General features: G+C 42.7%; 1 protein-coding gene across 1 annotated transcript in view; it reads right to left on the reverse strand.

Annotated features, from left to right (window-relative positions):
- The window catches only part of TRPA1 (transient receptor potential cation channel subfamily A member 1), a 1,301,026-nt gene that overhangs the window by 876,006 nt on the left and 400,007 nt on the right, over positions 1 to 25,013 (reverse strand). The window lies entirely within an intron of this gene.

Genomic DNA, 25,013 nt, shown 5'->3' on the forward strand with positions numbered 1-25,013 from the left:
CGTTCTTACAAATGGAACAGAAATACATTTTTCTGACACAGAGTCACATCAGAGGATTGAATGATTATATTGCTTGGAATTCCGCTCAGTAACTATGTTCATTGCTGGTCTCCCTGATCCAACATGTACTGTCATTTGGTACGTTGCTATCCACCACTATGTATCATATCTTGGTTGTGAGGCACCAACATTGCCCATTTCGAGTGTTTCCTATCTGTTATACACTTTGACAATTCGTTGTGTGTTTGGCAATGTTCAGACACTGTTTTCATTTTGTCTGAGTTTGTCCTGGTTTTGTCTTGCATACTTTTCACAATTTGCTGCCTGTACTATTGTCCCGTTCCCGAAGACTTTCACTATTCATGTATTTAGAGGTACATTTAAAATGTGGAGTTCACAATACCTTCTCCCTTTTGGAACATGGCAGCGTTTTTAGGGTCATACCATCATAGCCCAGTGGTCCATAAGTCAGTTTCCACTACTGACATGCACGTAATGCCTACACATGCAATCACATGATTGTCCATACATCTGGTTTCCACTTTTTACTTGCACGTAATGTCAATACGAGTGATCACGTGCCTGTTCCTTTTGCAATTTAACATTTTTTTGTCCAGTCAATGAGTGCATTTCTCCAATTCACAAAACTGAACTCATCACCTTGGGTAAAGAAATTAAGCCCAGCTTACTCTTCCTTCATGATTGATGGCAACATCATCAGAGTGGGACATGAAGTCAAAACACTGGGCTTCTACTTGGATTCCAACTTCTCTTTTAATAGACAAGTGAACTCACTAGCCTCCTCCATGGCTTATACGTGCAAATTGATCCGCACAGCCAAACCCTTTCTATCCGTCACCAGCTGCCTAACCTTGGCCAGAGCCCTCATACTATCCCGCTTAGACTACTGTAACGCGCTATATCTTGGATCCTCCAAAGCCATTACTAGCAAGCTTCAAACCCTCCAGAATAATGCACTTAGAGCGGCCTTGGGCATCTCCAGAAGAGACCACATTACAGCATACAGCCAGCAGAACAACTGGATCCCTATTAAAGACAAAATCTCCCTTAAAACTGCCTCACTCACCCACAAGTCCCTTAATAATGCGGCCCCCATCTACTTGACAGACAGATTTCACAGACTGACATCCTCAAGACCGACAAGGCTAGCATACAGAGACTGCCTCTCCGTCCCTAACTACAAACGCTCTACCATAGGAGGTAACAGCTTTCCAGTGAAAGCGGTGAAACTGTGGAACTCCCTACCACCCACTCTTAGAATGGACTTACCCTACCAAAACTTCCGCTCCAAGTTGGTGTCTTGGCTGAAGACAGCCGCCAGCTAAACATACTGAGCCAGGACGCCTCTCCCTCCTTTAATCCGATTATGCAATTGTTAATTTGTATATATGTATATACTGTGTGCTCTCCTACATTATTACTGCGTATATGCCATGTATATATCCTACTGTCTGTAACCAAGCCTCGCAAATTCTTGTATCTGCTGCACCCTGTTACCCTCGGGTATTCCGGCGCATTACAAATAATAAACCAAACCAAACACTGCACAAACAGTTTGAGTCCCTGAATATTGGTGAGATGTGATTCAATCCTTGTAACAGGCTGTAGAGCAATTTGCTTCTTTCATCTACACCACCTTCAAAGATGGTACGGCAAAAAGTGTATTGGATTAATGGATGAAATAGGTACAGTATTTACTGGTGTTCAGTAGCCTATATACAGTATTGCATGGATGTTATATATATATTTGTGGTGCATGTTGGCCCCGGTGTATACACAAAATTAAGTCTGGTGATGGAGAGAGTGATCACGCAGATTGTATATGGTGCATGTTGACTTGGAGGTTCTAACACATTTACATAGTTGTGTTCTCTTGAGGAGTTTCAGAATACATTTCTGATAAGGAGAACTGTTAGTTCTTGATGTGTTGCAGGTATTGGTTGCATAAGCTCTGAGACATTTGGGAACAGTCTGAAATACACACATTCATGGTGTTACTCATGATTTCTCGTGACTCAAGCGCTTCCTGATAGACAATTGCAAAAGGTAGGCATTTTGTTAAAGAAGGGTCAATTTGACATTTAGAGTGTTTGGTGAACTTTGACACAATTTCCAGGGCTCACATGGTAGTGATTTAGTCTGTTTTTGTTTTTTGTTGTAGTTGTTGGAACGGAGAACATTTTTGGGTGTCCATACAATAGATGAAGACGCTTGGGTCTTTTTTGAGGAGGATTGACAACGGAAAGTATCTAACACATGGATATGAATTGGCATTCATGTACCCTGAAGAATGTTGAGCAAATTAGCAATATCGACAGAAGCATGTTGGGTTTTGGTGTTTTCTATACATTAGCAATAGGGTTGAGCTAACAAGCTTGCATGTCCTCTTGTGTGTTTTGTATGAATTATCCCTTTGGTCACTTCTTTTGGTCATCTAATCTATCTGTTGTTTAACTAGTGTATTGTGTGTTGTGGTTCGATTGTTTATTCAATGCAAAACATTTATTTTCACAACGTCTGTAATTATATTTGAATAAATATTGTTTGTCAGATATCATAAACAGCCTTTTTGTTATAATACTTACATGGAGTCATCCACTAGGCTGTTTTAACCCTTCCTGAGTTGGCACAGTGTCCCGTTGATTTTTATATACTAATAAATAATAATGTAATTCTCTGTACAGATCTTCCCACCACATTCAACATGCAAAAGAATGATTTTGTGGATACTTTAAACAGAATTAGAAATACCACTAGAAATCCAGACCTGCATAATGACCCCACACAAACAATCAACCTAGAGGTATATGGGGCTAGGGTGGGGAAACAACAACAGGTCTATTTGAAGTCCTGCTTTAGGTTTGGCAGTGATGTGTCAGGGCACCAATTTAACTCTCACTATTAGTGATTTTCAATTAAAACTATATAAAATCAAAACTGACCTGCCATGGATACCAGTACATATATCAGTACTTTATTTTTCTGTTACGATGCAGCTTGTATTTAGATGAAACCAATTGGCATGTTCAGTGTCCTAAGTAAATATGAGAAGCTTTGCAGTGAGTACAGGCTAATGATAAATAGCTGTAAGACTAAGTATATGACCGACTATATGGCAATGCGATCCCATAGAATATTTAAAACAATAGATGATTAAATAATGCAATCAAATACAGGATATTCCATTTTGAAACTGGGTTATCATCACATATACCTGCTTTTGTGACTAAAACGACTAAGGAAATATACACACAAGCAGTGACATTCCGAAACTGGTATGATCAGGATTCCAAAAACCTCCATAGGGTTGAGAGTGACATATTGGCCAGAAGTTAAAGAAATATTACAAGAACCGCAAGAGGCTAAGAGTGCATTAAATAGAGAAACTAATCGAGAGTTGATCAGAAGAGCAGTAGACCAACATGACTAGAAGGAATTCTGGCAAATAGTAGTGACAGAGTCAACACAGAACCTAGTTGCCCATGATGACCACATATCTGAGATGATGACGGAATTATTCAAGAGGTGACAGAAGAAGTAGCGTGCACAGCTACCTGCTGTTTATTTTTTTCAAGGAAGGGAATACAGTATTAAAGAGCCAGACAAAAGAGGATGTTTCAGGGCCACACAGTAAAACAAGTGATGTGTTTTCATCAGGCCCAGAGATTGGCAAATTATATAATTAATCTCTACAATATAGTTAATTCCAAAGATTGATGGTACCTTACTTGGAAGGAATCATACATGATTGTATAACGGTGATCGTTTCAACCCGATTAATTAGAGCCCAATATCTTTAATTGATAATAGGGTAACAATGTACACCAAATGGCTTTTTAGTCACCTAAAGAGCTTGGGTGATGAAAATAACATACTGCTCCCAATGCAATAAGGCTGTTGGAAAAGTATCAGTCCTTCATCTCTAGATGATCAGATCAATATATGGGATATTAAAAAAAAGAATCATGTTCTTCTCTGTGCAGATCTACACACCACATGCAACATGCAAAAGAACAATGGTGTGGACGCTTTAAGCAGAATTAGAAATACCACTAGAAATCCAGACCTGCATAACGACCACACACATAAGCAATCAACCTAGAGCTATATGGGGCTAAGGTAGGGAAACAACAGGATTATTTGAAGTCCTGCTTTTGGTTTGGCAGTGGAGTGTACTGTCACCACTTTAGCTCTCATTATTAGTGATTTTAAATTAAAATTATCTACAATCAGATGTGATGTCCCAACGATAAACAATACACATATCAGTACTTTATTGCTCCCTAATGGGCATGTTCAATGTCCTAAGTACATTTGAGGAGCTTTGCAGCGGTAAAAGCTAAAGATAAATAGCTGTAAAACTAGGTATATGACCAGGTATATGGTAATGCGACCCCATAGAAGATTTAAAATAATATATTATTGAAATAATGCAATCAAACAGAGGATATTCCACTTTGATACAATTGGTATATGGTTCCATGCCATTTTCTGACATAGCGCTAGATTATAGAAAGTTTGCACATGTGCAAATGGAACTTTTCACGGCACTGTTTTATTATTAGGGGAAATTAGCCCTAGTGCAAAAACATATTCTTTCAATACATTTTTTTACCACACCAATGTTTATCGTAGAGCTAAGAAGAAATGGTATTTGCACTAGGGAAAGCATTGCTCATGTGCAAACATATATTAAAATAATTTTTCTTTTAGTGTGACAGTTGTCCTCATATCATGCAAAATTGGACTTGCACTGGTGGGAACTTTCTGTTGTACAGTCCCTTGTAAGTTTCACAGCTCCCAATAAATCAGCAAATTGGATGAATTTTCTAAATTAATGTTTTTAGTTTTGTGTGTTTCTCTTAATGGGTGGTTTCAACCACATACCTGCCTTTCCCCTCATTCCTCCCTTTCCTCCCACTTCCCACTGAGTTTTCCCCTCTGTTTTCTTTTCCCCCTGTTGCTTATTCAACTGGACCTACCTTTCGATATCTACCCTATATATGTATAGGTGATAGGTCATGTTGTCAGAATATGTGTTTCTCATCTGTGTTTTCATGCTTCTACCTGCCGACTGGGCATGTAGCTGAAGGACACTTGAAAATGTAAGAATCACTTTGATAAAAGCAGCTTGTTGCTGGTACAGCACAGTACAGCACAGTAATGGGAACCTACATGTTTCATCTAAATTTGGCAAGAGAGCAACACAATTAGAATAGAAATATCTAGAGCCCATGCTAATATTGCTACAATCAGTGCATTATTTGTAAGAAAATAAGTGGCAGGCCCTTATTATTTTCTAGCACACTTGTGACACACCAGGGTGGACACCACCCACGTCTGCTCCATAGAGTGTCAACCAATTTGGGGTTAAAGCTGCAACTCCCACCGGTTCATTGAAGGTAATGAATGAACTGACTCTGCCAGAGTTGACATAACATATACGTTGTGGCTCGAAATAACTGAAATGTTTAAGTGTAACTTTAAAACACATCGTTAAAATTTTGCTCTAATTCCATCAGTGGCAATTGGAACATATGCACCATCTTATTACAGACAAAGGAGCAAACATGCTTTTCTCCTAAGGGGAATAGATGGATAAATGCAGGCAACACAATTACTGAACTCATGACATGTCCTGTCAAACACTGCAGTAAAGTTTTCTTGTATAGCATGAATCTCGTGACAGGCATTCTCTCCGACATCAGCCTTTTCACTGACCATGTCCCACTGTTGGAGCTGCTCACTGGTGACTGTCCTGTTGTTGCCAACCCAACCTGGTGTGGCAGTGCTGCTGGTTATTAAGGTAGATACTTTGCACCAATGTCATGCAGGCTGAATGGAGCAGTGTGCAGGCAGGGGTAGCATGAGTGACCAGCATTGTCACCTTCCAACTCATGACCTGCCAACCTAGGCCACAGTGTTGTTGTTTGTTATGTTATGATGACTGACTGACAATAAAAATAATAAAGTTGCTGAAATATCACAATGTAATCAAACTGGGCTCAGAAATAAGTCCCAGTGTTCAGAAATCAGTGCCGGGGGAAAGCCCTAGCACACATCCCTACAAATGAAACACTGGCTACAATATCTGGCACTAAACAAGCAGGATTTATAAAGATGACAAAATGAGTATAAGTGGGCTACCAAATATTCCTGTTTATCTCTGTGTTGTGGGAACCCAGTTTGAGGTGCAGCTTAAACTTGTACTCAACAGGATACAAATGTGGATAATCCCCAAACCCCCTAGATTTCTACTGTGCTGTGAGATTACCAAAATTAGGGGAGGAAGGTCATTACGCTGGGTGGAACAAGTTTAAGATTTCAATAAACATAAAAATGCCAAGCATGTTGGAATCACTGAAGAACACATCGAATGCTATTCTGTTATTAATTTGAAAGACGTATTAGATTTGGGTGGAGATGGATCTTGTATAAAATGTTCTGGAGAAGTGCATTACTATATTCAGATCACAAATTCCTAGTGTGAATGGGAGCACATTGATGCTGCATAGAAACTTTAGTTTGTAAATTACCATATGTAAAGTGCAGTGTGTATGTGATCTTCCCCTGCATGCTATTACCTAAATATGCACATACAGCATTTTGATATCTCTCCCGACTGTGCTAGCAAAAGGAATACCAAAATCCCTTTTTGTTTTTGTGTAATTTTCAATTCTGAGTTAGGAGCTCAGACCTATTTTGAAAGTACAGAGAATAATACATTTGCAGAATGCAATGGGAATTTTGTGAAAACATTTTCCATTCATACTATGAATCTTACTAAAATAATAGCATACATTATTGACAGATAAAGAAAACAAACTATGTAATATTTTATCAGAGATACAGTGAATAAGCACATATTTACTGAAATATTAGTATGATAAACCTTCCAACTACTATGTGCAATTAAAAATATTTTTTTATGTGAAATAACCGGAATGAAGAACAAGTCTAAAATACTGGGATTCTTTTGCTATGAATGCAAAAGGTTATAATGATTCTTTCTTTCTTTCATTCCTTCTTTCTTACTTTTGTTCTTCATATTTTCACCTTCTTTGAAACTTTCCTTCATTACAGCTATGTATTTTTTATTAAAGCCTTTCTTTCTTTCTTTCTTTCTTTCTTTCTTTCTTTCTTTCTTTCTTTCTTTCTTTCTTTCTTTCTTTCTTTCTTTCTTTCTTTCTTTCTTTCTTTCTTTCTTTCTTTCTTTCTTTCTTTCTTTCTTTCTCTTTCCTTCTTCTGGCTCAGTCATTCAATTTCTTTCCTCATCTGCTAACAGTGGCTACGCCATGTGAACATTCTTCTAGTTATTGCAATTTGCTCAATGGCCTAATTGATAATGTTTTGAGAAATCTTTGCCAATATTGTTTCAAAACCTCCCTCCTATCCCTAAACATCATAATCACAGCATTCAATAATTAGCCCTTTCTATGCCTGATAGTACAATCTCTGCACTCCTCCAACCTGGAATAAGATGAAGTCTAGGAGTATTACGTCTGAAAGGAGCACAATAAAACCCAGAGCAATGTTTCACACTGTCACATGGTACTCTTAAATGTATTGCACCAATTGTCTTCCAATCTCAATGAATAGGCAAATGTTCTCCCTATTTTGGTTGTAATGTAGGTTCCTCATCTATACCACTAGACACTCTCTACAGAAACTGAGGTCTGAAAATTCACTGTGGGATGTTTGGAAAAAAGTCCAAATAGTTCTCTTTTTGTTGATTGGCCTACATGTATATAATTCTAATTAGGTTTATTAATACCAGAGCAGCTCATTCACCATCATCATTGAATGTTCTCCAACAATATCCATCAGACTCCCAAGATGGAGGAACACGAGACCAATTACATAAAACGCACCACAAAAAATTATTCTTTAGTGCTTAAGAAGACGAAAGCAAGCTATGGAGGAATAGGTATTAAAGGTGCAGCAATAACTGTTAGAAAACGATTCTGTTAGAGCATATTTACAACCGTTATCTTATTCCAGTCTGGAGCAGTGAAAAGAAGGCATTGTTATAAATTTGCTGAGATACCACCAAATGAAAATGCCATTACTGCTACTTGGCCTGGCGGTATAACCACCGGATTACAAGTGGCAGCGTTCGTCCCCATTTATTTGGAGTACATGGGACTCCATAGGGCATTTTGGCAGAATTATTGCTGCAGTAATTCCACCAGCACTAATTCCGCCAAAATCCAGCAGAAAGTTGGCACATTTCCCTCCAGCTCATACCACTGCATGACCACCGTTTAGGGCTACACCACCAAACTCGTAATGAGGCCCTTCCGAATCTCTTCAAATACAAATAAATAAATATTGCCATTCAACTATATTGAACAATATTGCTGCATCTATTGATAGAGACAATTCTGTGTTTTTTAGCATTTCGGGGAATTATCTAATTTGTGACATAATGTATGTTGAAAGTCTGTTTGACCGTCATATTTTAATGCTGGGCCTGGGATAACACTACCAAGTCTAGTTGCAAGAACTTTCATCAAAATCTTCATGTCTGTGTATATAACAGATATTGGTCTGGAGCATACAGGGGGCCATCTTTTGGGATGGGGGATCACTGCAATGAATGCTTGATTGAATTCTGGCCTAATCATGTTGACATTTAGCTTATTGGAATAATCATTTCAGCATGTGTGTGAGGATTGTCTTAAAGATGTCATCAGATCTACCTGGGAGGTCTTCAGATTCCGAGGATTTATTTGCTGCTATGCTTTTAATAGCATTGCAAATCTATTTTTGTTTTATTATTGGTTTGTGCTCATATATAGGTTTTAGTGAAGTCATTGTAGGCAATATAAATGATTAAAAAAGGACTTTTTCCCCATTGCATTTTCAGGCCTTTTGGATGAATAGAGGGATTTTAAAAAAGTAGTCAAATTAATAATTTCTTCTTGCAGAGTCTATACATAGAGAGTAATTCTGTATTTTAATTAATGGAATTCCAATTATAATGTCCCTTTTCTGTCCTTTTCCATATTGTCATTGCTTCAAATTGGATTACATTAATTTGCCTTATTCAGCATGTTATGTTATATTTTACTGTATTGTATGTGTTGTTTACTTATGATGCACCCCGACAGCTTTGAGTGATGTATGTAAATATGTTTATAGTTAAACTGTGTTCTTAGTTACAATATGGATTGGAGGTTGAAGAGGTATGCAGGGAAGATTCAGTTGCAGAGAGAAAGAGAGAGAGAGAGAGAGAGAGAGAGAGAGAGAGAGAGAGAGAGAGGACCATGGAACTGGGGGCCTTAATTGCCCATACTTGTGTGACTTATTGAAATAAACCTTTAATCCAATACTATGCAGATGTGGTCTACCTTCATATCAGTGGCAACAACCCGGACTATCCCCCAGGACCCACTGTGCCTCGACCCTCACTCCTGGTTCTCCTGCCACCTGATATTCTGAAGGAAGCTCTTTTCCACTGTGGTGGATGCTCTATTCATCCCGCAGGGCTTCCAATGGGCACTGGTAGGATTTGGTTCCAACAAGTGCTTTGAAGGGCCCCCACTCTGCACTGTCTGGGCAATGGCGGTGTCACTGAGGTCTGGTCAGCGCATGTCGTGGATGTGAATGGACTACATCTAAGGCGGAGTGATCATTTGGGGCCGAATAGCGTGTGATCCTGAATGAGCGTGAGCACCGTTGCATCCCATCGTGTGAGCAAGAGGATTCCCTAAGTAAGAGTAAGGGACGTCTGAATGTCGACAATGTGCAGTGCTTCAGCTGCGCATATGGCGGTTTGCCCTGCTCGATCGTTGCTGAGCAACATGGCCTCTAGATAGACACTGAAGCCACTCGTATGAGCAAAGGGTTGTGCTATCAGTGAGGCAGCCTCGGAAATACACATTAAGAGCTTTGTGCTGAAAGGAACATGCCTGCATGAAGGAAGAGCTGTGTCTATGCGCCCAACCAATCAACAGGTGCCCTTGAAGGTGAGCAAATGGTTGAGATGGGTATTAATGTGCACCATCTCCATTTATAATTAACAAGAACTGGTAAATTAAGGTGTATTAAGGGCTGAACAATTGATGAACCATCAGTGTTACTGATTTGTTTCTACAACTGGTAGTATTACTGCAACTGAGGCAACTTGAGCAATTTGCCAGGCCTGATTCTGTCCAATGCAGGAGCAACCACAGTGAAGTGGGAAAACTGTAAATAGCACTTCCAGAACTATGTCCTCACCATACATGGTCCATCATACAGTATTGACTGATGTTGCGCACGCCTCATGCACTGCCTGCGGTTTAAGGGTAGACGAATCCTAAAGAGCCCCTTCTGAACCCATCCAGGATGGGGCATGATTGACCAGAGATGAAGGTGGAGATGTGGGAGTCCCATAATCCTTATGAAGCTATACTGAGGAAGCTAGACATCCACTTTGAGAAGAAGTCCAGAATGTTATCTTGGGAAGGTGATATTTCGAAAATAAGGGCGCAGGCAATAGAAGAATCCATAGAGTACTTCGTAACAGGACTGAGAGAACTCGCCAACAAATGCAACTTTGGGGATCAAACTACAAAAGCTTTTGAGATCAATTCATGTTGAAAGTGAGGGACAACAACATCTGTGAAGAGATTTGGACTAAAGGTGACCCCAGTCTAACTGAAGTTCTAGATCTGGCAAAGAAAATAGAGCACATGATGGCATGCTTGAAGGAAGTGGACAAGCATTACCAGAGGGGGGCAAACAAGTTGTGTGCTGCCATAACAGGAGAAGAGTAGGAGGGCAAAATACTGCCTAAGATGGGTGTTGTCTCGAGGAAGAAGGGAATTAAGAAGAAAGCATCAGAATATTTCCAGGAGGGATGCTAAAGAAAAGGGCCACAAGTTAAGAAATGCATTAGATGCAGAAGTACCTTCTGATTTGAAAGCAATGCAGCATGCTCATGACTGAAGGTACTATGCCACAAGTGTGGAAATCAAGGGCATTTTGCTAGATGCTGTAAGAATGATGATGGAGGGGATGAGGATGGTGAACGGGTTGATGGGGTGAGTTGGTCAGTCAGCCAGTAGGCTCAGGACCAAGGAGAGGTGAGATACCACACTCTGTGGTTGTGGTGAATGGGGGTAGGGATATTAATGTTGGTAGACACAGGTTCAGATTATTCCATTTTGGAAAGCCTTGCGTGGGAAGAGAAATTCAAATCTATGAAACTGAGCAACCCTTGTTAAGGGCAAATGTCTATACGGGTTCACATGTAGACATACTGGCAGTATTCAAGGCATAGTTGGAGTGCAGAGGGTAGGTTACTGTGTCAGATGTGTTTGTATCAAGAAAGGGAGGATGTCTGTTGGGCTGGTATGAGCAGAGTGGTCAGGACTGTGCCAATTTCCATGAGGCAGGAAGTTGCCACAGAGATAAAGAGGTTGGAGATTGAAGGGGTAATTTACCCTATTGAAGCCTCTGAGTGGGTGTCATCAATTGTTATGGTGCATAAGGCTAAAGTGTACAGACCTTAGAGGTATGAACTGGGAAGTTGTGGTAGACCGATTTCCACTACCCAACATTGGTGAGATGGTGAGCATGGCACCTGGTGTCAAGGTGTTTAGCACACTGGATTTGGCCTCTGCATATCACCAGATGAGTTTACAGCCAGATTGTTGGGATCAAATCATGTTTGTGACTCTGAAGGGGACTTTTAGGTATAAGAGGATGCTGTTTGGATTGATGTTAGCAGCAGCATTTTTTTCAAAGGGTGATGGTTCCATTGCTTGATTGAATGGATAGAGTGGTTTACTTTTAGGGTGACATTTTGGTAATGGGGATAGATATGCATTAGCATGATCACAGGTTTGGTTGGGTCTTGGCAATATTGTCAGAGGCAGGTATGACATTCCGGGAGGAAATGTATAGGTTATGGGAGCAGTCTATTGAATATTTGGGACACAAGCTTACAGAGAATGGGAAGAACCGAGGGGTGAGTTGGTGGAGGCCATAATGCACGTGGAAGCCCAACAAATAGAAGTTATGTCATTTTTAGGCCTCTTTGACTAGTATGGGAAGTTTGTGGTGCATTTCACAGACAGATATAATACCATAAGTAAACCTTGCATTTTTGTGTCGTGTGAGAATTGTCAAAGGGAATTTCAGGATATAAGACACACAACTGCCAGTGCACCAGCCCTAGCAAACTTTGACACAGAATGCAAAACATTCATCATGACAGATGCTAGTGACCATGTTCTGGGTGATGTGCTAATGCAGCAGCAATATGGTGTGTAAAGGGTAATTGCTTTTATGTCCAGAGTTCTGAGAGGTGCAGAAACATGTCACTCTGTATTTGAGAAATAAACTCAGTATGATTTGGGATATCAAAAAAATGTAAAGCATTTATCTGGGGAAGGGAATTTATAGTATGAACAGATCACAAGCCCTTGGTCAGAATTTTCATGACTAAGGGTCTGGATGGAGTTCCTTTGTCAAGGTTAACAGGAATGTTTCATGAATCAATTGTGATGTGATAAAGTAATGTATTCAAGTAAGTGTCCCAAGTACACACAAGAATTTGGATAATGTTGTATCCCATTCACGAAACAAGAACAGTCCCTGACCATTGTCAAATTGCATTATATGATGATAATATGAACAGCTCTAAACCTCATGACAGGCCACATCAGCCTGAATCGACGAAGGAAACGGGGCCTCATTACAAGGTTGCCGGTCCAGATACAATGGTACCGGTAAGCTTACCGGTACTGTTGTATCCGGAACGGCAAACTCCGAGTTGTGCCGCGGGTGCCTTTCATTCCGCCATGTCTGCCCTGGCGGAATGAAAGGCACCCCTGAGCACAGCAAGCCTGTAGCACCGGCACGGTAATGAACCATGCCGGTGCTACAGGCATCCCCCTTCCCGTTGAGCCCTATGGGGCTCAAATGGGAATGGAGATATACCGGCACCCGCAAAAGGGCAAATGCCAGAAGCGGGCCAGAATACAGCAGTAATTGGCCATTCACGGGTGGCAGATTTTTTTTGCCGATTTGGAGGTAGCAGTCCCGGACCGGCAAACTACGAGTTCTGCTCGTGGGTGCCATTATGGCAGCCAGGTCTGACCTGGCGGCCATAATGGCACCCGCAAGCAGAGCATGTCGGATGCACCGGCACCATTATGAATGGTGCCGGTGCATATGACCTCCCCATTCCCATTGAGCCCTATGTGGCTCAATGAGAATGGGGAGCATTCCATTCTGGTGCCCGCGAATGGGCTATTACTGGGTCCGACAGGGCCGTAATTACCCAGTAATTTCCCATTTGCAGGTTCTGGAATTTTTCACACTTTTGGCGGCAGCATGCCGGTTTTAACGGCAAGGCTACCGCCAAACTTATGAGGCCCATGGTGTTTTGTTCCACTGCCCATACTGATTTCAAGACATACATCATTATCTTCTAGAATGTGATTGACTAACAAAGAAATTGGGGAGGCACATAGCCTTTAAAAAGCAGCTTGGGGGACACCCCCAATCAACTATGTAATTAATGTATATAATAATGTGAGCAACCTGTAATGGTACATTTTTACCTTACCATATACAGACGTAACCATGTCAACTGTTGTAACTTTTATGCAAGACAAACGCACAGATGCCTTCGGGTTAGGCATGCTATATAAATAAATACATAAATAAATAAATAAATAAATAAGCTGTTTCAGCATCCCAGTAGGAGTACCTGAGATGTGACAGAGGCTACACTATTGCGAACAAGGAAGGGGAAGAGCCTGGTGGTCTGCTGGCCCATATGAGCTTGACCTGCCTTGGTAAGAAAAGTAAGCAGATTTAATGAGTAGGCCAAGACTGCATTTCTAGTATTTGGGTCTAGCATTTTGCCAATGTTCCCAAATTTTGATTTGTAATACCTGCTTCAATAATTTGGAGACACAACTAATTTACAAAGATGAACTGCCTTAGAAACTAGGAGCAAGCATCTTTCAGATGCCTTCAATTTGAGACAATAAACTGTTAATGGGGTTAAAAATTAGCACCTTGCAATTTTTTCCAAATCCTGATTTTGTGAAGTTTCAATATTTTGATGGCCGAAGTAAGCAATATTACCCATTAATTTAACATACATTTTATTTTTCTATGGTCACTCCATTAAGGAACACCATCAAATCACAGTGGAAGGTTAAGAAGAATACTTTTCAGGGGGATTTGACAAGTTTTACCTCTAATCTTTTTTATCCAAGTGTCTTGATTGCTTTGAGGCTGTTCTTAGTTAACTCCCACTAGAAGCCATGGTTTTTATCACAAGGTTTTAACCCTTTCCACCTAATGCATTATCTTGAGGCTGGTCTGCATAAACACACCTGTCCGCTGGTTTGCCAATACACAGAATCTCAATTATGAGTATCATAGGTTTTTACTGGGCCTCAGTGATTACATACACATCAGCGATTGGTAGTAGTGTGGTAGATCAGAATCAGGAGCTGGACAAGGTGGCATTGTGGTTAAACGTTTCTTTATTCTAGATCATAAACAAACTATGCTGTACCAACTTTGGTTTTGGACCTACCCTATAAAAGAAAAACTATAAAAGAAACACATACATTGAGCAAAGGTACATTTGGACCGTGGCCTTGACCAAATGACTGATGGCTAGCTTCTGAACTCTACCCTGGTGTGTCTTAATATATGCTCCAATCCCCCATAACCATCCTAAGCCAGTCGGCTGAATGTCTCTCCAACCTTTTCTTGTCTGTACTGTTTAATTTAGTCCAGTTAAAGTCTCTTGTCTGTTTTCACAAGGGGATGTCTGTTCCATATTCCCATCACTCTGTCTGTTCTCATTGTACTGTGTCCCCAAGAAAGAGCCCAGCATTCTCTAATTAGTTTTTGGTCCATGTGCCTCCTTGGGTTTTAGTTCCACTCACTCCACCTTGGGGTTTGGTATCTGTCACCCCACCTTAGTGTCTGGTTTCTCTTACACCTCCTTGGTGTCTAAGGACCCTCACCACGTCTGGGGTTTTGGCTTCTCTCTCCCTGACTGGTTATCTGGAGTCCTTCATCCCACCTTGGGGTCTCCAACCTCTCAACCCGCCTGGAGTTGGGTTTCTCTCTCCCTACATTGGGGTCTGGTTGATCTGACATCACCTTGGGTGTCTCTGGGCTCTCACCCTGCCTTAAGGTTTAGCTTCTCTCTTCCCACCTTGGCGTCTTTGGGCTCTCACCCCGCCTTGGGGTTTGGTTGGTCTCACACCAAGTAGGAGCATCTGGGCTCTCACCCTACCTTGGTGTTTGGTTTCTTTAGCACCACCTTGGGGGCTCTGGTCTCTCACCATCCCCTTTGGGGATTGGTTGCTCTCACCCCACCTTACAGTCTGTGGACTCTCACCCCACCTTGGGGTTTGGGTGCCCTCACCCTGTCTTGGGGTATCGTTGGGCCTCGTCCCAACTGGTTCCCCGGAGCAACTGCACCTTGAAACACTTGCGTATAGGCGTGTTATAAACGCCATATCATATCATACCACGTACCTCTGTTATTTAAATGCTACTCCTTGGGAGACCCAAGGAGTTCAGCAGTGCCACACCACCTCTTATGTTCCTTTCAGGTGTTGCGTGTCAGGCAGATCTTGCCTTCTTTCTGCAGGCTTCCTGCAAGTCACTGGTACTGATGACTCGATATGCTGGATGTCTGCATATTGGGCAGTGGGTGCTCCCTTTTCTTCTTCTGGGCGAGGCGTTCTCATCTCCCAGTTTGGCAGGGCTGTGAGAGTTTCACTGGCTCAGCTGTGGCTCCATTTGCAACATCTTCTCTGACATGTGCTCTTCCTCTTCCTGACACACCTCCCAAGAGGAGGATCCCAACCTTCCACAGGATTGTCTTCTACCCGCCTGCAAGGCTGATTGACTTTTTAACTCGGCCTTCTTTCAGGGGGTGGGCATTTCCAGCATACTCTTGTTTCCCACGTGTACTGTGCAAACAGAGAGTCAGAAACCACACAGGCCAGTCCTATAGGAAGTTTAAACCATCACACAGTTCTATCTAGCTAACAAAGATATTGGGATCTTGTGAATAGGGAGGATTACTGTTAGGCAGAATCACATGCAGTACCCTTTTCGAACACTACACACAATTAAGACTACAGGTGTAAGTACAATTTCACCTTTGGTACAAGCCTGTACTACGCAGCTAAGTGGTAGCAGTGGCTGAGCAGCCAGACACAAATGACGTGCAATTACAGTGGTTCAAACACACACTTACTCAAGGTTCCTTGGTAAAAAAAAAGGGTATACATGTATTTACACATTTGGTTAGAAAACATTCCACTAGCAAGAGGCAGCTCAATATCACACAATAATACTCTACAATACTAAACCAATACGTTTCTGAACAAGTTTGGCTGCCCTGAAGTGGGAGCAAAATGGCACTTCAGTAACTTTCAACACAGAGTTACTTTCAAAGGCAGGGGAAATAGTTACAGTTCACTACAAGGGGCAGTTCAATTCAATAGGCCTGGGCCAAAGTCAATGGTTCAGTGTCTTGGATAGATTAGCACAGTTCAGGTAGTAAACGGTTAAGTCTTTGCCAATGTTCTTAGAAGTAGTTTGCAAGAAGAAAGGTTATATGTCAGTTTAGGGGAGAACAAGCCTCCAAAGTTGGGAAATTTTCACAAACTTTCACCGCAGCAGAAAGGATTTCTTTACCACACTTGCACAGTACTTTTAGTATGAAGAAAAACTGTAGCTGAGACAGTTGTTCCTGGCAGTGCCTGCCAATCTCACTGTTCCTGAGCTTAAGTCATGGGGACAAGAAGGAGGACGTCAGGAGGTTCCTGCACTGCCCAGGGAAGAGGACACAAGCTTAGCAAAATGTCGGTTTAAGGTGTGAGTGCCTTAAAGTCCCCAAACTGGTTTCCATATCACTGGCTTTCCGGTTTTCAACAGCACTCTGAAGAAAATTCAACCAGTATGGCGACAGTGTCCAGGTGGCTTGTGAGTTGGTTGTTCCCACCAAACTGAAGGGAAGAAGTTAACCTTGAAGGGCTTCTCTGTCGATGGAGTTTCAGGCAATTCGGACCTGGAGCAGAGCTTCACCGTTGGACCAAGAGTTGCAGCAGTTGTCTTCCTTCAGCTCGTCTTCGGTTCTTTCCTTCCAGTGGTCAACTGTCCTACAGACCTGCTTTTAAACAGTTTTCCCCCATTCATTCCAGCATAGCTGTCACTCACTCAGCAGGGTGGCTGTCCTTGCTGGACAGTCAGCCAGTCAATCACGCCAGCGGGCATTCAGGTCTCCTAGGAGACTAAGCGCAGGGAGTTTCGGGCATCTCCATCACATCCTGTCCACCCTAGACACTCAGGCGCCAGAGGAGGGCTTCAGCACTGAAGCCCGCCAAAGGCCAACGTACAAAGGGACCAGACCTGGTTTGGCACGCAGAGACAAACACTAGAAGGACCTTTCCTAAAAGAAATGTTGAAAAAAGTTGACCGGAGTCTGTTTTTACAGATAGGTATTGGGCGCCATATTGGAAAACATGGCTGACCCGATTTTTAGCTACCGGTGTTCGCGGTCGGAAAAAAACATGGTAGCTAGTTCTAAAACCACTGCCACCAGCCATTTCAAGAGAAAGGGTAACATTTGACTAGTACATGAGTGTTTAGACATAGGGGATGCTAGGCAACTCCTCCAGCACTCTATAGGAAGATAGTGGGCCTCATTCCGACTCAGGCGTTAAGGGGTTTACGGCGCCGTAAACGGCGCCGACCCTTAACGCCTGATTACAAGGTTCCCTTTGCGGAATGGCTGTTTAACGCCTGCTTTTTTCAGGCGTTAAAAGCCATGCCGCAAAGGGATCTTGGCGATAATTACGGCACCGTAATTTACGGTGCCGTAATTATCGCCTTTCCCCATTCCCATTATGCCCTATGGGGCAAAAATGGGAATGGGGAAGGGGCCATTGGTGAATGGGGAATTACCGCCCCACTCACCTTGGAATGAGGCGGTAATTCCGCCATCCACCATGGCGGAATTGCAACCTTAGCGGCATGGACCATGGTGCTAATAGCACCATGGTCCTCCGCCAAGGTTGTAATGAGGCCCAGTGTGTGCTGGGTCTGTACATTTAAAAAGACTAGTAAAGTCAATTTAACTTTGCATGCTCTGGGAGACAGTAGTCAGTCCGAGAGAAGCTATTTAAACCTTGGGAAGTCTGAAAGACATCCCTGTGTCACTGCACTGAAGGTGCTGTGTGATACACAAGAAAAGGATGATGCCTATGGAGTTGTTCAAAACTCCATATCCAAAGAACACAAAAGTAAAACAGAATTCAAAATACATGAAAGAGTGGGAAAAAAGGTCCACACTCTTTCGAGGTAAAAATTTAAATCCTAGAAATCCAGCAACGTTGCTGGGAGTCTCAAAAGGTAAGGGATTTAATCCACTCCTAGATGATTCTCCTTACCCCAGTCGGTCAAACATCCTGGAGAGACCTTCAGCATTTTGGTGGTGACCCCCAGACCTGTGTTCAATGGTGAAATCAAACCCTTGCAGGCTGATTGACCATCTCAGTAGTTTTGGGTTTTCCCCTTTCATTTGCATCAACCATCTCCAGGGTTGGTGGTCAGTCTGAATCACAAAAGTAGATCTATACAGGTATGGTCTAAACTTCTTCAGTGACCACACAATAGCAAAACATTCACGTTCAATGTTTGCCCACCTTGTTTCAGGTTCCTTCAGGTTCCTTCTGATGAAGCAAATGGGGTGCTCCCTACATTTCTCATCCAGCTGACTCAGAAATTCACCTATACCTGTATTTGAAGCATCAGATGCACAATGAACGTTTGGTTGTAGTCAGGAGCTCTTAGAACTGGAGCTTGACAAAGGGCTTTCTCTAGGCCTTAAAATGCTTGAGTGCACTCCTCATTCCACCTGACCGTTTTAGGAAATGTGGGTGAGGAGAGGAGATCACATTCAAGGGAGAAGCTATGGTCCCATAGTTCTCTATAAAGTTCCTATAGTAACCAATGAGGCCTAGGAAGGCTCTCACCTGGGTTTGAGTAGTACGGGTGGCCCAGTTTTGTACAGCTTGTACTTTGCTAGGCAATGCCCTGATTTCACCTCCTCCTACCTCATGTCCAAGGTAGACCACTTTACTCTGACCAATTTGACACTTACTTGCCTTTATGGTCAGATGGGCCTGCTCAATAGCCTGCAAAACATCTCCTAAGTGGTCAACATGTTCTTTCCCAGTTGGGCTAAACTCTGCAATTACATCCAAGTATGCCATGGAGAAGTCCTCCATCCCATTCAGAACTTTATTAACCATCCGTTGGAATGTTGCAGGTACATTCTTTAGACCAAACAGCATTACCTTAAACTGGTAGAGGCCTGCTGGGGTGGAGCATGCAGTTTTCTCCCTGGCATGGTCTGTCAGTGCTATTTGCCAATAGCCTGAATTAAGATCAAATGTACATAGTTATATACTCTCCATCTTCCTACTGCATATTTCCTGTATATATTATGTTATATGTATATATTATGCACAATGTATATTCTCCTTACTGTCCTGCATTATGTAACTTCTACGACGTATAACCACTACTTGTAAACATGCGTAACCTGTAAAGTTTAAAGTATCCTTGAACAACGCGCCCGGTTACCCTCGGGTCTGGCGCGCGCTATAAATAATAAACAAACAAACAAACAAACAAACTTGGCTGAACCAAGTTTGTCCACCAGCTCATTTGTCCTTGGTAAAGGGTGGGCATCAGTCTTGGTGACTGCATTAAGAGCTCTATAGTCCACACAGAACCCCAATTACTTGGATCCTGCCTTTGGCACTAGTATAACTGGACTAGACCATAGACTGGTAGATGGCTCTATTACCCCGAGATCAAGCCTCTTGTTGACCTCTTCCTTTATGTGGGTTCTTACATGATAACCTCGGCTTTTAACAGGTAAACAGTCACCAGTGAGAATATCATGCTGGCCCCAAGGGGTCAAGCCTGATGATAGTGAAAACATGGAGGCAAACTGATTTAACAGAAACTTGCACTCCTCTTGTTCCACTGTCAGATTAGAAGCGAGATTGACTCCTTCTATCTTCTCATCTAAAGGCTGTCCTCTGAGTAGGTCAGGTAGAGGTTCACACTCCTCCTCCTCTTGAGCTGAAGCTAGAAGCAATGCTCCTACTTCTGATCTTGAGACATAACGTTTTAGACAGTTGGTGTGAACGACCCTGGGAGCCTCCTTAGGATTGCCTAAGTCCACCAGATAGTTGACCTCTCGAAGTTTTCCCACAACCCTGAAGGGTCCTATCAATTTGTCCTGCAAGGCCCTATGCCTTGTAGGTACCATAACTAAAACTTGCTGGTCTTGTGTAAACTCAACCATGTTGGCCTTCTGGTCATGCCAGTGCTTCACCAGAGCCTAACCTGCGTTTAAGTTATCTGATGTTTCTGCCATCATGTGTGACATTCTCCTCCAGAGACCTATCACATAGTCAGTGATTCTCACTGGCTTGGGGGAAGGAGCACTCTCCAACCCCTCCTTAATTAGGGCCAAAGGACCTCTAACAGGATGGCCATAGAGAAGCTCAAAGGGACTAAATCCAACTCCCTCCTGAGGGATTTCTCTATAAGCAAATTGAAGGCATGGCAGTATAAGGTCCCACTTTCTTCTAAAGGGTTCTTCTAAAGCACCTATCATGCTCTTAATTGTCCTGTTAAACCTCTCTACCAATCCATTTGTCTGTGGATGGTAGGCAGTTGAGAACTTGTAAGTTACTCCACAGTTCTTCCACATGGCCTGCATGTAGTGGGACATAAAAATGGATCCCCTGTCAGAGATAACTTCCTTAGGAACACCTACCCTGGTAAAAATACCAAGTAGGGTCTTAGAAACAGCCTGAGCTGTAACAGTCCTCACAGGTATTGCTTCACAATTCCTAGTTGCATGGCCTACTACAACCAGGATAACACTTTTTCCTGAAGAGGTTGGACAGTCTAAGGGACCAACAATGTCAATTCCTACCCTTTCCAAAGGGACTCCCGCCACCACCACTGGGAGAGGCACCAAGGGTGATACATTCTTGGTTCCACTCTTGCCAGATGTCTGACAAGTGTCACAGCTCCTACAGAATGTATGTACATCAGACCCCAACTTGGGGCAGTAGAAATACAGAGAAAGCCTTTCCTTAGTCTTCTTGAAACTCAAGTGACCAACCAAAGGAATCTCATGGGCTAACTGTAGGAACTGTTGTCTGCTTTCCAGAGGCACTACAAGTATTCTGTAGTCCCCTGGAATAGACTCAGTAGGTTCACTGTAGAAGAGGCCATCTTCCCAGTATAACCTGTGCTTCCCTGGCTCTTGCCCTTCCAGCTGGGAAGCTGCCTGTTGGCAAAGACCTTCAAGAGTAGGACACTCTGTTTGACCTCTGCTGAAGTCTGCCCTGCAGGGTCCACCTTCTGCCAGTAAAGACTGCAGCTCAGGATGGTTTGCAGGATCCAGATCTCCAACAGGAGCAAGGTCCTCTTCCAGCTCGGATGCCTTAGCAGCTGATTCAACCACACTAGGTTGTTCCTCACACTCAGGATCTGCTGGTGGAGGAGTCACAGGTGTGACTTTGGACAGTCCTCTCAGGGACATCATTGTTGGTTGCACAGGAGTGATGGCTGGTTTCTTCCTTGAGGCTTTAGGTTTCCCTTTTTCCTCTTTCTTCTCAGAAATTGCAGTCAGTAAGTCCTGTGGACTGCGGGTTATAGTTTCCTGTATAAGTACCCCTGGAGAACCTCTTAAGGTGCTCTCTCTGTCCTTCCTAGTGTGCTCCTGTTTCCTTTTGCTGGGCGGTCTGGGGGTGCTTGATACAACTCCAAGAGTTTTTAAGTAATTCCCCAACAGGACTCTCCCAGGTACTTCACTCTGCACACTTACAGGTATCTTGACAGTCATGTCATTGCACTGGATGAAAGATGTTAACTGTGGAAGCATTTGGACAGGGCCTCCAGCAGCCTTAGTGAGGTATTTGGGTGCCTTACCAACATCCTCTACCTTGAAAAATGATTCATCCACTACAGTAATGCTGGCCCCGGTGTCCCTGATGGAAGGGGTCTCCTGACCATTCACAAGAACACTGTCTTTGTGATACTCTTTAGTATTGTCTGGAATTGAATTGTAGACATCTAAGTTCTGTTGTTCCCACAGACCCAGGGACACTAATGAAACACTGGCTGAGACTTGCATGGGTTCCTCAGCCAGTAGGTGAAAGTTTCCACTTGCCAATCGAACTTCCTCCTCTTGGGAGAAGGCTAAGGAGACAGTGTGGATCCCTGAAGGTTTGCCCTTACATCTGGGATCATCTTTCACATGGTCAGTTGACCCACAAGCATAACATTTTCCAAATGTCTTCATGAATGGGGGTTTAGTCTGACCTCCCTCTTGTTTAGCACCAGAGGTTTCACTAGCCTGATTCGGTTTCCCATGGGGCTTACCCTTTTTATATTTGGGGCCCTCTTTTGGAGTGGAGGTATTGGAATTCTCTTTGTTATCTTTCTTGTGCTGCTTTCCCTCATCCTTCTTCTGAGTTGCCCCAGAATCCTTGTGAGTAGCCCTGTTGGCAACCCACAAGTCAGCAGCCCTTGCTAACTTCTTTGGATCAATTTCCTTAGAGTCAGGCGAGCAGGCATAATAGATAGATTCCAACATAAACAGATTTCTCATACCTTCATAAGTGTTAACTCTGTAACCCTTAACCCACCCATCTAGGTTTTTCAAACATTCACACACCCAGGTAGCCCAAGGGGTACTATCATGCTTTTTGAGGGTTCTAAACCTCTTAAGATACTGGGAAGGAGTTTTCCCAAACCTAGCTATCAAAGCTAGTTTCACACGTGCATACTCCATTCTGTCTACTTCTCCCATATCCATTTCAACATCTGATGCACCTGGGGCTAGCCTAGAAAAAAGCCAATGAATCAGCTGATTCCCTGTAATGTTCTGAATCCCATGTTATATTCAAAAGTAGCCAACCAAGCCAAAATATCAAGCTTAACCTTATATATACTTTCTGCATCTTTGGGCATGCAAGGTCTCTTAGTACTGGTAAACCTAGAAGACTCTGGGAGAGAACCATTCTCAAGAGACAACTTTTTCATTTGAAGTGCATGATTCAACTTCATTTCTCTGAGCTTAAGTTCCTGATGTTTACCTACAGTTTGCATTTAAAACCTTTTAAATTCTAACTCCAATCTCATCTTCTCAAGAGAGACAAATTCAGGACTTTGTGTTGGACCTGATGGGGTTCCTGTGGCTAAAGGTTGACGCCTATGAGCAGGTAGAGGTAAAACAGGGCCTACATTTTGCGACTCTTCTGCCTCATCTAACTCATCAATAACATTTGAGTGGCACTCTGAAACATTATCATCTTCCTCATTATTTTCCACATCTGCTGCAGGAGTAGGATTACCAGACCCACTTCTCAGACTTTGGTATTCCAACAACTTTTCTATTAATTCAACCTTTTTGCCTTTTACAGTGAGGTTCCTAGCTTTACACATCTCTCTCAATTGATCAACTGTTTAAGTGACTAGGGTCTCCGGTCTGTAGCTATCCATATCAGGCATAATAAAACAATTGCTTCTCTAGTGGCGCTTAGCCTTGTGAGGGTTATTTGAACAAAGGTAAATAGCAGCAGTCTAAGTGTAATAACTATACTGTTATCCTCACCACTTGCCACCAGTGTTAGACAGAATCACATGCAGTACCCTTTGGGAACACTACACACAATTAAGACTGCAGGTGTAAGTACAATTTCACCTTTGGTACAAGCCTGTACTGCACAGTTATGTGGTAGCAGTGGCTGAGCAGCCAGACTTATCTCAAGAGGGAAGTGAGCAGTAGAAGATGTTACACAAATGACTTGCAATTACAGTAAGAGTCGAAATAGAGAGAGCGAGGGAGTGAGAGAGAAGGAGTGAAAGAGGGTGAGAGAAAAAGAGAGAAAGAGAGAGTGAGAGACACAGTGAGCGAGAGAAGAAAGAGAGCAAAGAGAAGGAGGGAGGGAGGGGGACTGAGCAAGGGGGAAGAGGGAGAGATAGAGCGAGAGAGAGTGAGGGAGAGATGGAGAGAGAGAGACAGAGGGGTAGAGATAGAGAGAGAGGGAGAGACAGTGAGTGAGAGAAGAAAGAGCATGCACAAAGAGGAGGAGTGAGCGAGAGAGAAGGAGAGAGGGAGATTTGCGTGTTGCGTCTAACCTATGTTTTTCAGGGTGGCAGGCACTCTATCACACTAAATTGCCTTAGCTGGTTTGGAAACCTTGCAGTGGAGATTAGCAGCAGATCTCATCAGCAGGCACATTACCCTGAGCTATTATACTGAGACTGGAAAATGACCAAGCTTCTCAGTCCTACTCACTTACCCCGATAATTTCTTTTGGCGACCATCTACACTCTTCTGCACAAGCAAACCTCACCGTACAGACATGTACACCCATGCATAAGCTTCACAACCCAGCCATGACCTTCGGCTTGCTGCAGCCCTTCCAGACCCCTCTGCTTCACTGCAGTACCTGTAGAATATGGACTTGTAGTGCAGGCGCGTGATCCATGGTAAACAACATTTAGGTTGATCTCCAGGGTTTTACTTGAATGTGCTACTTGCCATGTTAATGATGATGATTAATTTATATGGCGCTTTTGCCAAAGCAATGTGCATAGAAGATATTTACATACAATTATTATCCCAACCGAAGTTGGCACTCATTTATCGATCTCAGAAGGGTGAAAGGCAGAGCTGGCCATTCTGGGATTCAAACCTGCAAACTGCAGATCAGACATAGATTGCAGCAGCGAGCACTCAACCAACTGACCTTTAAATCACATGTAATGATATAAACTGTCATGGCCCACAATTAACCAGATTAAACCAACAATCTACGATCTTTTTCACCTTCATGCTTCTTTTGCCATTGTATTATTGTGTATTTAAAAGTGACCATTTTGATCACGACCCACACCTAATA

The sequence above is a fragment of the Ambystoma mexicanum genome, chromosome 5q (assembly GCF_040938575.1).
Source record: "Ambystoma mexicanum isolate Mex_15411 chromosome 5q, UKY_AmexF1_1, whole genome shotgun sequence".
In the NCBI taxonomy this organism is placed as follows: domain Eukaryota; kingdom Metazoa; phylum Chordata; class Amphibia; order Caudata; family Ambystomatidae; genus Ambystoma; species Ambystoma mexicanum.